We start from the raw sequence: 16369 nt of genomic DNA on the forward strand, positions 1-16369 counted from the left end.
TGAAATATCATTTCCAATTCAAAATATAATAATATTACACATCTGCACACATGGATATTGATTTACATATGCACACATTGCAAGAATTTTTTTTTAAATAGCGTCTACCTTAATAATGCCTACTACTATTCAAAGTACACATCTAAATTGTTAAATGTCCAATTATAACATGTTTTGTGCGGTGGATGCCTTATTGAGTTTGCTTTAGAGAAAGAAAACAATAAAGTCGGCACGTGGCGTAGTCAGAATGTCTGACATCGCAACATTTGTAATGCAAAACGATTAACAATACGGGCAGCAGTCTTTTCAAAGAACACCTAATTTATATAGGCTTTATAATGACAGTCGAGTTTCAGAATTAATCATCACATACTCCGGATAGTTTTACTGACAAAAGAAATTTATCAAAATTGAATGGATTCTTGTTTGTGAAAACAATAAACTGAGCGTATGAGAGGCGCATGATTGTACAATTCACATGAAATTTTATGCATTATATTGCAGATTCATGACACACAGATAAAGAAACTTGTGTTTCTTATTCAAAACATACATCATAAACACAGGGAGGTTCTATGAATAAATTGTGCATAAAACATTAAGCATCATTTTATTAATACCATGGAAATGCATTTTAAAAGTTACATCGCAATTAGCTAGTTCTGATGTATTCCGTTGTCTTTAAATTTTAATCAGAAGTAACATGAACTCATTAAGTGGCTAGCTATTGCCAGAATGCAGGCAACACCTGTATAATGATAAGAATACAATTATTAAACAAATCCAGTGCTGTCAAACTTGTGAACACTTTGACGAAAAAAAGTAGGGACCTGATTAAATAGTGAATCAGTTCTGTTTTTAATGTGCATCGACTCTCTTTAGTGCGGATATGCTTTATTGAGAACAACTGTGTACTTACTCTTTAACATGAATATATGTACCGCATAATACAACATGTTTGCCCTAGAATCATCCGAGTAATGCACTAATTTTCCGAATCAATATTTGGCCTTTGCAACGTTAAAATAGTGTTACATTACTTGTGTCCTTTATCTTCCTACAAATCTATCTGCTCTGGGAATTTTAATTGAAAATATATTAAACTTGAATTGCCAGAATAATAATGTGTTTCGTTGAATACGAGGTCTTTCAGACCATACACTGAAGTAAATGAAGACTGACATTGACTGTTCAATATTGAACCTAGTGGCAGAAATGATTGTGTTGCTATTTTTTAAGGTTAGTAAAAGTGGAACAAACTATATCAAACGTATACTGTCATACTTTCGCAAGTTGAACCTTTTCCTAACCTAATTATATTAGTGATGCGAGCGCCAACTTATGTTGTAGAACTCTTTAATAATTTCTTTTAGTTTGTTAAGATACCAATTAATTGGTATCGGTAACGTTAAGGTTCAGTTCGCTCTCATATGTGTTTAGACAATCGCATGTTTACGCAACATGGGAAGCTTTCATTTCTTATAATGTGTTTTGTAATAACATTACTACCAAATTATAGTAAATGAAGTCATAATAAATGTGATACACTTGTTTAAGACTTAATTACTTTATTTTGGGTTATAATATCATGGCTAAAAAAAAGACATCATACCATATGTAGCTGAGCGCATAGTTGAGTTATTTGACCGAGGCGATTGATATCAACCAATATTGAAAACCATGTGCGCTGTATTTACATTTATATTGTATTCCAATACATGCCATGAAAGGATGCAGGCATCGGCATGTGTGCGTTGTTTGCAAACATAAATTAAGTAATCAGTGTTTGCGTTATGCATACCAACATAGCAAAATAAACACACAATATTCGAAAAGGAAAATAAAACACCCTATCAAACTACCATTGTTTTTTATGTTTATTATAAAAAATATATTAATCATTATTATTGTCGTAAATGTCAAACATATTAGCATTTAAGGCACTTTTTCTGACAGTTTACAAAAAATAACAACACTGATATGGAAACAATAATCAGATTGTGACAGACTTCGAACAATAAAAACATAAACATAATCATTGTTTGATTTATGACATTCTCTCATTTACATAACTTACGCTATAACGAACTAATATTTTATGAATTGGGCCCGTTTTTCTTCTTAATAAATATGCATGTGATATCAGGTCAACAACGTTGGGAAATGACTAAAATATTGACGAAAATAAAATTATTTGACTGTCTTCTTTCCTAAATTGTTTCAAATGATAATACAAACCAAATAAAACTATTTTAGATATACGACAGTCCCCATTTCTAAACTAAATACGTTAATTGGATATTGAATACTTATTTTCCTAATCATGATTTAGGTAGGTGATGTCAAAGGAGTTCACGTTTTATGTATAACTGTATATTATGAATATTGATAAAGCTAAATATGAATGCAAGAGTTCTATGAATTTCGTTATCTTACAGCATCGATTTTAATTATTTATCCAAATATGAAGCCAATGACTTTTGTGTGGCTCAAATTAAATTATTGACATTATACATATTTACATTCGTAACTGAATCTGGTTCACCGAACTGCAATGGCTACACGGTCAAAACGCTAATTTAAATGGTATCTTATATCGTCTTGCCTATTTGCTGATCCGATTTCTGTAACCTGGTAAAACAGGATTGTTCGAATGTATGGCAAGTAATCAACAACTATGGTTAATTATGCGTAAACAACTCTGATTATCAACTGGTTTGATATATTGATAATTCTATAATAAACAATTTATGTCATTTCATTGGTACAACAATGGCCCGTGCTTGAACGAAGTTTATAAACAAATGCATAAGAAAATGAGCAATGTAATATATACCCATTAAACTAATCCGAAAAAATATAAAAAACAATTAAAAGAAAACATTGAGTACCGTTTACATGGTATATAAACATTACGTAATTTTACTTTATTGAATATTTAGATGCACACAGTTAGCTCGATTAAAGTGGCTAAATTTACTGACAGATATTCTTTGAAAACAAAGAAGAGTATGGTTTGTATCACATTTATATTATTGTAATACGTTTGAAGACCGTTTGTTGAAAAAGTTGACACTTGCAACCATTTTTAAATTTAGTTCGACATTTTGTTTATGAACACCATTTACTATTTAGTCACCACACGTATTGTCGATTTATATAATAAACAAGTCATCGAAATTGTCAATAAAACTTACCCCAAATACTCGGTATTAAAATTTAATTTTAAGCACTTGAGCATTACCGTTAAATATATTTCGATTAGCATGTTTCATTTTCAGTGTGCATAAACACATACTGTTACCTTCACTAGCCTTTAAATGAAATACATGCATATGACAATGAACAGTTTTATAAAAACACTTACCTGTGAGAGATACAATATTTGTTAATCCAAATATGATTTTACAAATATCCAATATCTGATTGAATCTAACTACATAGCTATTTATACTAAATACTTGTTTATTGTTATAATAGACTACAGTTTTTGTAAGAGGAGATGGGTACTATTGTTTGAGATTTCGTATTAAGATCTACATGTTTTTCGATAGGTCGTGAATGAATTTAAGTCCAATTATGATAATGAATGCATTGCAGTATCAACATTAAGGATTTAAGTACGTTTCTTTTATCAATGGGTAAATAATTCGGCGCGGGACTTTTGCATTGGGTGCATCGTTTGAAATACGTGCGTGAAGTTTTATAATACGATTAATTAAATAATACGATTAATTAAACGCCATACAGCTATTCAATAAAAATGATCACAATTGATTTAAATATATACACTTTGACAAAAAGCGGAAATAGTATTTTATTATTCATATGACTTTGTAAAAACCGTGAACAATCTTAAGTTTATTTGTTAAGATATACGTAATAATTGACAAGCGTCTGAACGCAAATATCAAGGATCGGCCACAAATGAATATCGGCACTCTAACAAGAATAAACACACCCTACAGAAATCTGTCATGCAGACATTATAATATTGCATTTCACTGCGTCCAGAAAACGTATGAGCAATAACATATTAGGCTTCATAAACTTTATTAACTCCGTCAGGAAGTCATTGAATAGATGCAGCATGTTGTTTTTTATTATTATTTTAGTTTGATTTAAGGGTACTCCGCGACATTCCGAGAAATCAATCATGAAAATAAAACAGTTGAATTACCTAGCATATCTACCTTTTTAGAAGTTCAGTTTTTTGTAGATCATAGTCTTGTATAAGTCCCAGCTCTAAGCTCAGTGTTTACCTAAGCTTTTATTGAAAGAAGGGAAATGAATGACCAAATATGTTGACAACTCGTACGGACCATTGTTAAAACAAAGCTTAGTACTTGACAGTCAGTACGTCGGTGATTATACTGACTACACAAGTAGCAGTTTTGTGTAAATTTAAGTGTTTTTTTTTTATAAATCGGACGTTTAGAGTTAATTACATTGGCAAATGCATCAACACCAACAGAATATTTCAAACGCAAGCAGTTCGTGCATTAAAGTTGTGACGCTTTCTTTTGCATATATCTACCGGGATTAGGTTTTTACTCCCAATCGATGTGAGTATACCTGTTAGGTAATTTGTTGTTTTTTATGTACTTGCACTAATTACAAGGAGTTTGGATTCCCACAGCATATAAATTTGTACAAATGATTCCAACTTTAAATATATAAAAAGCGTGTTAACTTGTTCAGGCGAATCCTCGCTTAAACCCACTAAGATTGCCTTAATCGATGTCCATAATGTCGTCCTCTTAAATATTCGTGCATTCATTTTCGCGTGGTCTATGTTATCTTTGACTTTGTGGTCTTAGAATTTTCATGTGTTAAACATAAACACATATTTTAGTACAGGCTTTGTACATTACAAACGAATACGCTTTTACAGTAAGTCATTGTTTTACATACAAATGTATATATATTTTTTTGTTATGTGTTGTAAATCTGTATGAAACGTGAATTACGTTGAAACTTTCCACGAACGTAGTTGTATTAGTGGACATAGCGAAATTATTTATTTAATTATCATCATACAATGTTTAGCATTTATATAAACATTAAAACTGATTGACTTTTATGTGCAACCCTCCTATTATAGAGGCATAACACGCAAAACTTAAACAATTTGTTTTTTTTAATGTGTTATGCAAAATTGATTTTCAAAAGCTACACTTGGATAACCGATTACAAAACAAACTGGTATAAGCATTACACTGATTGATTTTTCATTCTTTTTTGCAGTCATCCCTTGTTTAGTAAACAAAACATATTTTCACGTAATACTGAAAGAAGTGCTTGCTTTCTTATTTACTGTACTTGAATGGAAAAGTTTAAAAGTTTAGAGGTGTAACAGCTAATGTCATTTAGTATATAAATAACATATATGTTTTTGGATGAAATGCATACACACTAAATAAATTAATAATTGTCTTCTTTTTATGTAGGGTTTGCAATTACTTGCGAGGCTAAATTAATCATATAAAATATTTAATATACGGTATGAGTTTATTTGGTGATGTAAGAACATATTAATCAAGACACTCAATTATAAGACAAAACACTAGCCAAATGTAATAATAACAACTGGATAATTATATTTTAACTTGTTAAATACTATGGAACAACTGAAGATAATAATGAACGTCAACCATTTCTCAATTTATTATATTAACGTGTGTTGGCATGCATGGTAACACTTATATAATGATTAATAACTAAAGTATTTTATTGCAGTCCTTATTCACTTATGAAACTGGAACAACTATGTGGCATGGATAAAACATCGGAACCGCCTTTTATATGCCAACATCAATGTGTATGGGATACAAACCAATAACAGGTATGTATTATGCAAATGTATCCAATGTTTATGCATAACACAATTACATATAAAACAGACGAATTCGTGTGAATGCAAAAAAATGACAATACGCGATCAATTAATACATATTGCTACGTGAAACCGACACAGAAACAATGACACCTTTCTAAAGCTCCCTGATATTGAATTAAAAAAATTCTCTTAATCTCAAATGTCCTCGCGCGATTGCAGATGCTCATGTAATGAGTGAGTCGACACACCGCATATTCAATATATTCCATTCGAGTAAAGGGCATTGTCGCAAAATCCTGGTTTTACGTCACCTTGTACATGTAATCGGCTCGATCTCATTTAGAAAATAGCACATTGACAAGAAGCAAATGGTTTTATTAATGGCGCAGCTTGTTTGCACGGAAATCAACTGTTTGCAACTAGTAGGGATACGCGCTTTAAGTAATTTAAAAGTTGGTGAAACTATGTTCTTCATCCAAAAAAAATCATCTCTTGGCTTTAATACTCCAACGTGCCCGCGCGTTAACAAATGCGTTGTTATTGTGTATTTATATACATCTGTTGATGTCATCTTCGCAGAATCGCACTTCATGGACCGATTTTTCAACAAAAGTTAAGTGGTTTACAAAACAACACAAAGAAAACCTACTCACCCTTCATTTTTCTCCATAATGTTTTAAAAACTTCCGGTCTTACAAGCAACGATGATTGTATTAATGGCGTGTTTCTTGATGGATTTTTAACAAAGGTGGGGTAACTGAGTAACGGCCGTGATATAAGTCTTTTCATACTGTTTATTACTTTCAGATAGGCCTTTGTCTCGAACGATATTCTCGAGACTTTCTTTACAGCGAATTATGGAATAGCCATTACTGCTTGATTGTGTTTCAAACGCAGCTTATAAAAGTTATCAACATAACAAATACCATAGCAGTTCTTTAAACATGATTGACCGAACAATTTACCCGTTCAATTTATTAACTTTTATTAAAATTAAAACATTTTGATACTGTTTAAAAAACATCGTCTGCATGTTCTTTTTTTCATATAAGGCTTATATTTTTCTAAACCTACAGTTAAATTAAGTTTACTTCGAACATCTTTCATTGGAGGCACAATGCGGCTGGTTTCTAGTTCGCAGCATAATTTAGCTCCGTGTAATCGGTATCCTACAATAAATAAGTGCAACTCCAGGAAGTGTTTATGTTGCAAGTTTTTAAATATGTCCTCTTTTATTCTTTCATCGGTTAATAACCGCAAATTTTCAGTTAATATTAAATCCGATGTCTCATGAAATTCTATGCATGTGGTTTATGTTATTACTTGAAATGTACCCTGTTGTGGTGCGCAATACGTTGGGCAGACGGGTAGATCACTTAAAACACGTTTTAGGGAACATTTTTTAAAATTAAAAATAACAATACATTTTATAACTTCATTTACCAGCACTTTAATAAAACGGGTCATAGCGTAACAAATATTTCAATTCAACCTGTGGAGCAACTTATTTTTAATAATAGTACTTCAAATCAGTGCCAATTAAAAGCAAGGTGCATTCAGAATTTGAATGTATTAAACGTTTGCAATCAGCTTACCCACTTGGATTAAATGATAATATTCTAAATGTTGGAACAATTTCTAAAAATAAATCGATTTATTCATTTTCTCTGTTTAGTAAACGTCTAAGAAATAAACGTTCACATGGCATTAGGAAAAATGGTAACTTAAGGCGTAAATTTAAACGTCTGCTTTCTTTAAATGATTGCTACACATTATTACAAAATGGGGATAAACATAAATTACTAAGTGCACTTTGCTCTCTTTCTGTTTCTTCGTTGGCGCATATTGATAAGGAATGTAAACTTATTTTACTTCAATCTGACCCTCTATATGAATGTGCTTGTATTATTGAATCTTTCACTGACTACTATCTTAAACCTTTTATTGAAAATGTACTTAACAAAACTAGAAATCGTATCAAAATTGAGTTTTGTAACAAAGGTCTTGATTTAATTGACCTTCCTAAAATATTCAATGATAAAAATGTACGTCGGTTGATTCCCCCTTATTTCCGCAATACTGAATCACCACTTATTTGCTACAAATATAGTAAACCTGTAAGACGTATCGTTTTTAATTATAATTCTACTTCCACAGATATAAATGTAATAAGACATTGTCCTACATTATGTGACTGTTCTAGTTCTAAATATATATATGATCCAGTTGGGCATGTTATTACTGGGGACCTTAATTTCATTCAAAATAAAAACCTTAGAAATTTGCTACGCAGATACCCTAAGTACAGACTGCCTATTCCTGTTGATTTTGATGACTGCATTAAGAATATCGTAACATCCTTACATGATTATTGCACTAAATGGTGCAGGAAGGAAAATGCTGAAATTACTGCACTCAATGAAAACAAAAACAAAAAACAAAAATATTTAGTATGGCCATGAATAAAATATGTTTTTATGATACACATCCTTTGGCCCTACCACATTTACCTAAATTTAATAAACAAAATCTCTGTAAATTGCTTGAAGACTTAAAATCTAAATTCGTCTTAGTTCCTGCTGATAAGGCTGCTAATAATGTTATAATAATATGACGAGTGTTTTAAGTTCAAACTATTTCACAAGAACTTTCACAAACTACATCATATTGTGAGTACAATAAGCAACCTAATGAAATTATTACCGACCATATTGCCCAATGCATAAAGTTAAATGTAATAGTCAATATTACTGACAAGTAGTTGCCATCACTTTACTGGATACCTAAATTACATAAGACGCCATATAAAAGTCGTTTTATCGCTAATTCAGTGTCTTGTACCACCAAACAATCATCAGTGTATCTTACATCTGCATTGAGTGCTATTAGATATCATATAGCTAAATTTTGTAATAAAGTTTATGAAAATAGTAATATTTACCTATTTTGGTCAATAAAAACACCTTAGAAGTTATTGATAAAATTGAAAATAAAAAATATAAGGTGTCACAGGTAAGTACTTATGATTTTTCTACACTATATACAACGCTTCCTCACGCTTTAATAAAATCCAAACTTGTTTCTTTGATTGAAAAAACTTTTGCTAGAGAGAAGTGTTTGTATCTAGCTTTAAACACTAAAACAGCTTTTTTTACTAATCAGGTGTTGGATAATTACATCATTTGGACTGGTCTTGACTTGTGTGCAGCACTTACTTTTCTTTTGGATAACTTGTTTGTTGAATTTAATGGTAAAATATTTAAACAAATTATTGGCGTTCCTATGGGTACTAATTGTGCGCCACTTATAGCTGACCTTTTTTTATATTGTTATGAAAGCGAATTTATGTTAGAATTATCTAAAACTAAGCAAGTAGATTTGATTAATTGTTTTAACCTTACTAGTAGGTACATTGATGACATACTTAATTTAGATAATCCATTATTTGAATAATATATTCACAAAATCTACCCAAAAGAACTAGTCTTAAATAGATCGTGTATATCCAATACAGACGCTGCATATTTAGACTTACATTAAACTATTAATAATAATTTGATCAAAACTAGTTTATACGACAAACGGGACGATTTTAACTTTGAAATTGTGAATTTTCCGTTTCTAGATGGCAACATCCCTAAAGGACCTTCCTATGGTATTTACATTTCGCAGTTGGTGCGTTAGAGCATGTTCGTGTATTAAAGATTTTAATGATCGTAATCTAATATTAACTAGAAAATTGATTAAACAAGGCTTTTTGTATCATAACCTAAGAAATAAATTTGCTAGATTTTACTCTAAGTATGGTGATTTAATTTCAAAATATAATGTTTCTTTAAAATGGCATTTAAATAATGGAATCTCCCATCCATCATTTTACGGAGATGTTTTGAAGCGTGTCCGCAAATTAAAATATGTTAAACCAAATGTTCATATTAAACTTTTCAATTTAATTAACTTGTTTTTATCAAAAGGATACGATGCTTATGTACTTAAAAACACGCGTTTGATGGTTTTCGATTCATTATATCTTTCTTCCCTTAAAATTTGGAATCATTAGTGATATTATAGGCATTTTTCACTGTTGAATAAAATTGTGTCATTGTGTCGTATGAAAAAATCTGCATGAAAACTACATTTGGACTGAATTCGTACATCTAATCATTTCTGTCTTCAGTTGTCAAAACACCTTTATACTGTTTGATTCCAATAATGTCGCTTTCATGGAATTACCATTTTTATTCATTTGCTTCTTAATATTAAATCACCTAAACTTGTTTTATTAGTAGCACAGCCCCATTAATATTTTTATTTAGTACTGCCCCTGGAATTTGTTCACGTCATTATGTCATTATGGATTTTTGTGACGTCATACGACCGACTTTCCCAGTTGTAATCTACATGCATAGGTTATTGGGTTTATAACGTTCCATTTTATTTATATTTTCTCTCTGATAGGCGTTTCTTGTTTGATTTAAGTATTTTTTTTAGCAGTCACATAAACAACCAAGCTATGTAATATGGAATTTTTACACCCATTATTGCTGCTTCTTCCTGTATTTGCGCGATGATTATCTGAGATATTAACTCCATGACGATATATTCTCAAATCGTTTTCTATAAAGAAGGAATGTAGTTAACAATTGTTAATTGTTTTATTTGATCGTTCGTCAAAAAGTTGTAACTCTGTTACTCTTGTATCTTCAATGCAATTGAGTAATTAAATAGACATTAAATTGAATGCGTTTTAATTCCCTTTTATTATTGTTTAATTTGAGTTACAATGCTATGACGTTAAATTTTATTTACACTTAAATGTATTATGAATATTGCTGGACCAAGTGTGAGGTTGAGCGCTCTATAACCAGGTTTAAACCCCCAATGCTTTGCATTGACCGTTCAAAGGCGGTGACCCCAGCTTTATTCATATTTTGTGTTTATGTTGGTTTGTATTGTGCTGTATTGTGCTGTTTCGTACTGTTTGGGCAATCGGTCACTTGCCTTAAATAAAGGACCAACTAATTGTTTTAATGAAAATTCAATACTGCTCCAGCAGCTGGAGTTTCACTTCTTAATATTATATGTTCACTGAATTATTTTGGTATAAATAATGAGACTCAGAGATACGAAGAAGATATGATTAACGGACACGAACATGGAGGATCAAAGTAACACACGGACACGAACATGGCGGATCAAAGTAACACACGGACACGAACATGGAGGATCAAAGTAACACACGGACACGAACATGGAGGATCAAAGTAACACACTTAAGTTTCATCTCGACATTTACCTTGGGTGAACAGCTCTTGTATTCTGAACAAGGTGTCTTCAGTTTATATAGGAAAGCAAGTTAAAGAACATGTATCAAACACTATAGGAGATATCGGGCGGATATGATCATTCTACTCATTAACTAATAGACATATTGCTAGTCCTGCGGAATAGGAAGCGCAATTGTACGTTTTTACAAGAGAGTATTGTTTGCACTTAGATCGCACTGAAGCGCTAACCTGAGTTTAGGGTTGAAATGGATCGTTGGCCTCGTGACCTAGTTTTCGACTTTGAGTTTAACCCAACTGTCCTAAAATCAGTTCAAATTTATAAGATGAAGCTGAAGACTCCGACCTAATTTCATTGTATTCATGTGGGCAATACGTCATGTAGTGTGTTTAAATAGTATGTCGTAAGTCTAACTTACCCTGTTTCATGCCAGATATTCCAAAATTAACTTGGCATTTGTATTTCAACGATACATTATTCGGAACGATTTTTCAGAAACAAACATTGAGTGTGGCTTCGAGACTAGTAATTTCTAGAGAGTTGTCTGAGAATTTGACCCCACTTAAAACTACACCAGGCGTTGTCAAGATAAATATATTACATTACACCGGTAATCTAAGATTTTACCGCACATGGCCAATACTCGAACGCAGCCGTAAAAACTCTATAGTGGGAACATCATCATGTAAAGTGGGGATCATTTGGTAACCGCACAATTGCCTTTATAGATTAAGTAGCTTTGTTCAAGGATTACAATTGTCTAAGTGATTATATGTGTTTGCTAAACCTATAGCCATAATAGTATGGCATAAGTAACAGTAAAATCCCACATGCCTTTCGATATGTAGAATGAAGTATATTTAAAAATGGCAAATCGAAGTTGTTGTACGTGGCTTAATACGGTATTTTTTCATTATGTTCAAAACACTTGGTTTTTAATTTATGTTGGTAACACATATTCAATAAAATGGTGTACTACAATCCGCATGTGTTGTCGGTTAACAAATGTGTAATATTAAGTTTGAATTGATACGTTTTGCCAATGTAACTGTTGGTATAATAAAACCTTATTTGTGTTAAATTATATACATTATTTTATTAATAATATGTTGTAATTCTTAAACAAAACCAAATTACAATGCTATGAAACAGTACTTTAAAGTGATATTATGGGTATCTAGTTTATAGGTGTCTATCGCAACCGTTGTTTTTTTTTGGTGTTTTCACTTCATATACACTTATATTTGTAATGCGGCTTCAACATACTAATACAATATCCCGGAAAGAGAAAATAATCCATTTGAATATCAACCGTACTTTCGTTTAACAACTGATCATGCATGTACGATGTGAACCTAAATTTAGTTTTAGTGCAGATTCGTTCATACGACACAAAGACACAATTTTGTTTTACGGATCATTTCGGTTTACAGGACTGAGTGTGTCATGTAAGAAGTCGAATATAAAATATATTTTTATCAAAAACTGGTTGCAAGATGAGTTGCAGATAATTGGTCGGTAACCACATTTTAACTAACTCTTTTGACCTGTTTATTCTTTTCAGCTCAATTCAACCGGTAAAAAATGCCCATAATATCACTTTAAGTATCAACGATATAAAACGCACGATCTAAAAAGAATCAACAAACCACACCACTACGTACGCTAATTTCCAACTACACCACCACATTCGCTTCTTTACTGAGATTGTCGTTTATATCACAAACAACAACATTTGCGGCACGTGTGTTGACAGTTTGATATAATAAAACAATAATTTCTAATCAACAATACTGGCAGATTTCAGTAGTTAAAAGCATGAACATAACAGTTGATTGGTTTATGATCAAATATACACACATTGAAACTTCAGCTGTATTATCAGTTTAAAATGTTATGCAGTCCTTTAACTGGGATAAGTTTACAATTCCATTACATCCCATAAGGACCAGATACCACTTGAAAGCACAAGCACACATTAAAACATTATATCTTGAGTCAGCGTGCTGAAACTGTCAAATCACAACATATTATGATATTATGGACGTTTGTGGGGAAGGGGTGGGGGGTAAATAGTTTCACAAGTTCCATATGTCCCAGAGATATTTATTTAGATAACACCGTTGCACAAAGTATATCAGGAAACCCCTTTATAAGATTTACCAAGTAAATTAATGAATCATGTATCACATCTCATCTCAATAGTCGGCATTTGCGTTTTGTCTTTCTATTCAAAATTACAAGCTTACGAATACTTACCTCAAATCTTAATTTTAAACAGACAGACAAAGAAAAAAAGTTATATGTATCTTATTCTTATACAACAATCTATTGCATTTATACTTAAATATACTCATGTTTATGTAACGTATATCAACATAACGTTACAATAAATAGTCAAATGCGTATGCACATACACATTTTTTTAAATGATGGCAAGAACAAGTAGGATCTATCAATGCAATATCTGATCAAGTGTTATTTAGAATAATAATTCTTCAAAGAAAATCATTTTTTATATAGTGACAAGAAATAATTTGCTGAGTGATAACATGAAACTAAACAACTTGTGTAGTGTACCATGTCATTATAAAATATAAGGCTTATGTGTTTTTCTTAGATCACTGTAACTATGGCATATAAATACGGAATGGTATTAATCTTCTAAATCAATGCCATTTCAGCAAATACGATACGCTTGAAATAAGGTCCATAATTCTTTACGTTACAAATATGTTGATCAAGATTCTTACTCATTTTTAAAGTATTTTTTTTATACACAACCATGTATTGCTTTCTAAGATAAAACCAGCTTTAACACAATATTAGGTAATTTCTATGCTCTTGCAATGTGATCTTATAGAAACTCACTTAAAGCAATCATTTAGAACAGTGTACTATTTAAATGCTCTGTCGTGTATTATGGTAGGCAGAAAATACTGAGCGAACAAAGTCACAGATTGCAAAACATCCATTAAAAGTTATTAGCAAAATCAATTCCGAAATAATCCTAGGTATGTTATTAAGTACTAATTATAAGCACGCTTAACGCATCTTGTCCAGTTTATCAATACACAAATAATCAATTAAGATAAACTGGCTGAACCATATCGACAAACGATAAACGCGTGTCACGTTTAAATATTTTGTTTGGACTATAAGTTATGAACGAAATTCAAAACCAATTCGTTTGATTTTGAATACATTGTTCATATATCGTTGTGTCATACTTCGTACATTTATCACGCAATAAACATGGTCAAATTGACACATATTCCGATAATAATTAATCGTTTTCTATTAAACAAGTATATTTTTAGACTTTGTTTGATTGTATTTTGTTCTCAGTGTTTACATTTAGCGCGCACGTCGTTAATAACACTAATTGCGAAACGTACTAATAATACACGTAAATTAAGTTTTCGTCAATGCATTACATTCAATATTATGATTTTATTTCTAAAATTAAGATCATTGACGATTACAACATGCAATAGTGTAATAATGTACCTAACAAAAAAACACATTGAAGGCTTTATTTGAATATTTCTTATTCATTAAACATGGTTGTGTGTTTTGTTTTCAAACAACAAAACAACATTTTCAAACATACATGTACTAATATAAAGAAAGAACTTCACATATACAAACATAATCATCAAAACTGAAAAAAATCACTTACCTGTCACAACATGAACTATGATGATCCTAATCGTATTTAATAAATAATAGCAAATTTAAGATTTGATCGCAATGAAGAACTACTCTTAACAATATTGTTATTCGAGTGGGACTGTTTTGTTCGATATGACGTATATAGATAGCCACCGCATACAGTTAAACCTGTATTTATCTTATGTATTAAACGTTAAATTAAAAACCGGTGATGTTATTTGTGTTGTGATATCAAAAGGTAAATTGGTACGAATTAAGTGAAGATAATATTATTTTATGACACGCTTATAATACATATAAACAATTTAAATTAATAGAGCTTCTTATAGTTCAGCCATTGCATCCGATAGATAAATGTTATCTGGATTTAAAAGCCCATAAACACTCAAAATCAAAGAATAATTCGTACACTGTTTCGAAAAATAAAGTGTACACATAAACATCAACGGTCTTATGGAAATATCCACAATATCAACGCTCGATGTGGTCTGGTAACATATATTGTATCAAAGCGCTGAAGGCACTGTAGGTGTTTGCTGTTGTAAAATGTCGTCCTTGATTAGCTTGTACGCATTGCACAGGCTAATCAGTATGCACAGGGTTATCTTATTTGACATGCATTTAGCCCAGTTTTCCCTGAAAGCAGCCAATACGTACATATTTCAATGATAAACACCAGACTGGCCAATCTCGTCTTACAAGTTGTTAAACACTACTAGTCATATACACCGTCTGCAGCGTACCAGTGGTGAACTATACATAGGCAAATGTGGTTGTTATCTTTCCTAGCAGACGTTCATAGCATTTGTCCACTCTCTTACACTGCGGCTCATCACATTCACGTGTATGTTGAGGCACGAACGACAACTCTGCTAGGAGAATGGCATTTGTCGTCTGCTGCAACAGGCAGTGGTTGTCTTTCCATGCCGACGCTTAGGCTTCTAAGCACATACTGATTTGCAAAATATGGTCTGTAATATTATTGTGAGCTAACGTTCACACTAACAAGATACAAACTGATCTTTTTTTGTTATTTTCGAGACAATACATTCAACACATTTCACGTACAAAGTGATAGTGTGTCGTATGAATAGATATATTTTCGGGAAATTAAAATGGAATACATTGTGTCACAAAAATATAAAAATTGTGTATCTTGTTAAATCTGTGTTACCATACCACATATAGCGTTGAAAATTTCGCTATTGCTGTAAGAAGAACTGATTGTTTATGGGTTAACTTTATTCTACGAAAACATTGCGAAATGTTCGTCGATTTTGAGTATTGATATTACTATAATTATACTTGCAAAAAGTGGTTTTTGACTAAAGCGGTGAGAGCTAACACGTCACTTTTTAAAATCTTGGAATCTTAACAACTATTGTTGGCATCACAGCCAATTGTCGAATCCAGTCTTAAACACGTTTTACTACGTTAGACTACCCAGACAATATGATTCAATATTATATAAAAACGTGTAGTTACCAGATAGATGCATGCAATTGTGTAGATTGCCAACGCATGGATGCACTTTTGGAGCGGAAATTACAGAAAAGTCAACTAATATTT

The 16369-nt window shown here is 31.6% G+C and overlaps 1 long non-coding RNA gene across 1 annotated transcript in view; it reads left to right on the top strand.

The window, feature by feature from the left end:
- The window catches only part of LOC127838801 (uncharacterized), an 82300-nt gene that overhangs the window by 24566 nt on the left and 41365 nt on the right, over positions 1–16369 (top strand). Inside the window, exon 2 of the long non-coding RNA XR_008029963.1 lies at positions 5740–5845. This is a non-coding gene — a long non-coding RNA (uncharacterized LOC127838801). The remainder of the gene's footprint in view (positions 1–5739; positions 5846–16369) is intronic.

Source organism: Dreissena polymorpha, chromosome 7, assembly GCF_020536995.1.
Source record: "Dreissena polymorpha isolate Duluth1 chromosome 7, UMN_Dpol_1.0, whole genome shotgun sequence".
Classification (NCBI taxonomy): domain Eukaryota; kingdom Metazoa; phylum Mollusca; class Bivalvia; order Myida; family Dreissenidae; genus Dreissena; species Dreissena polymorpha.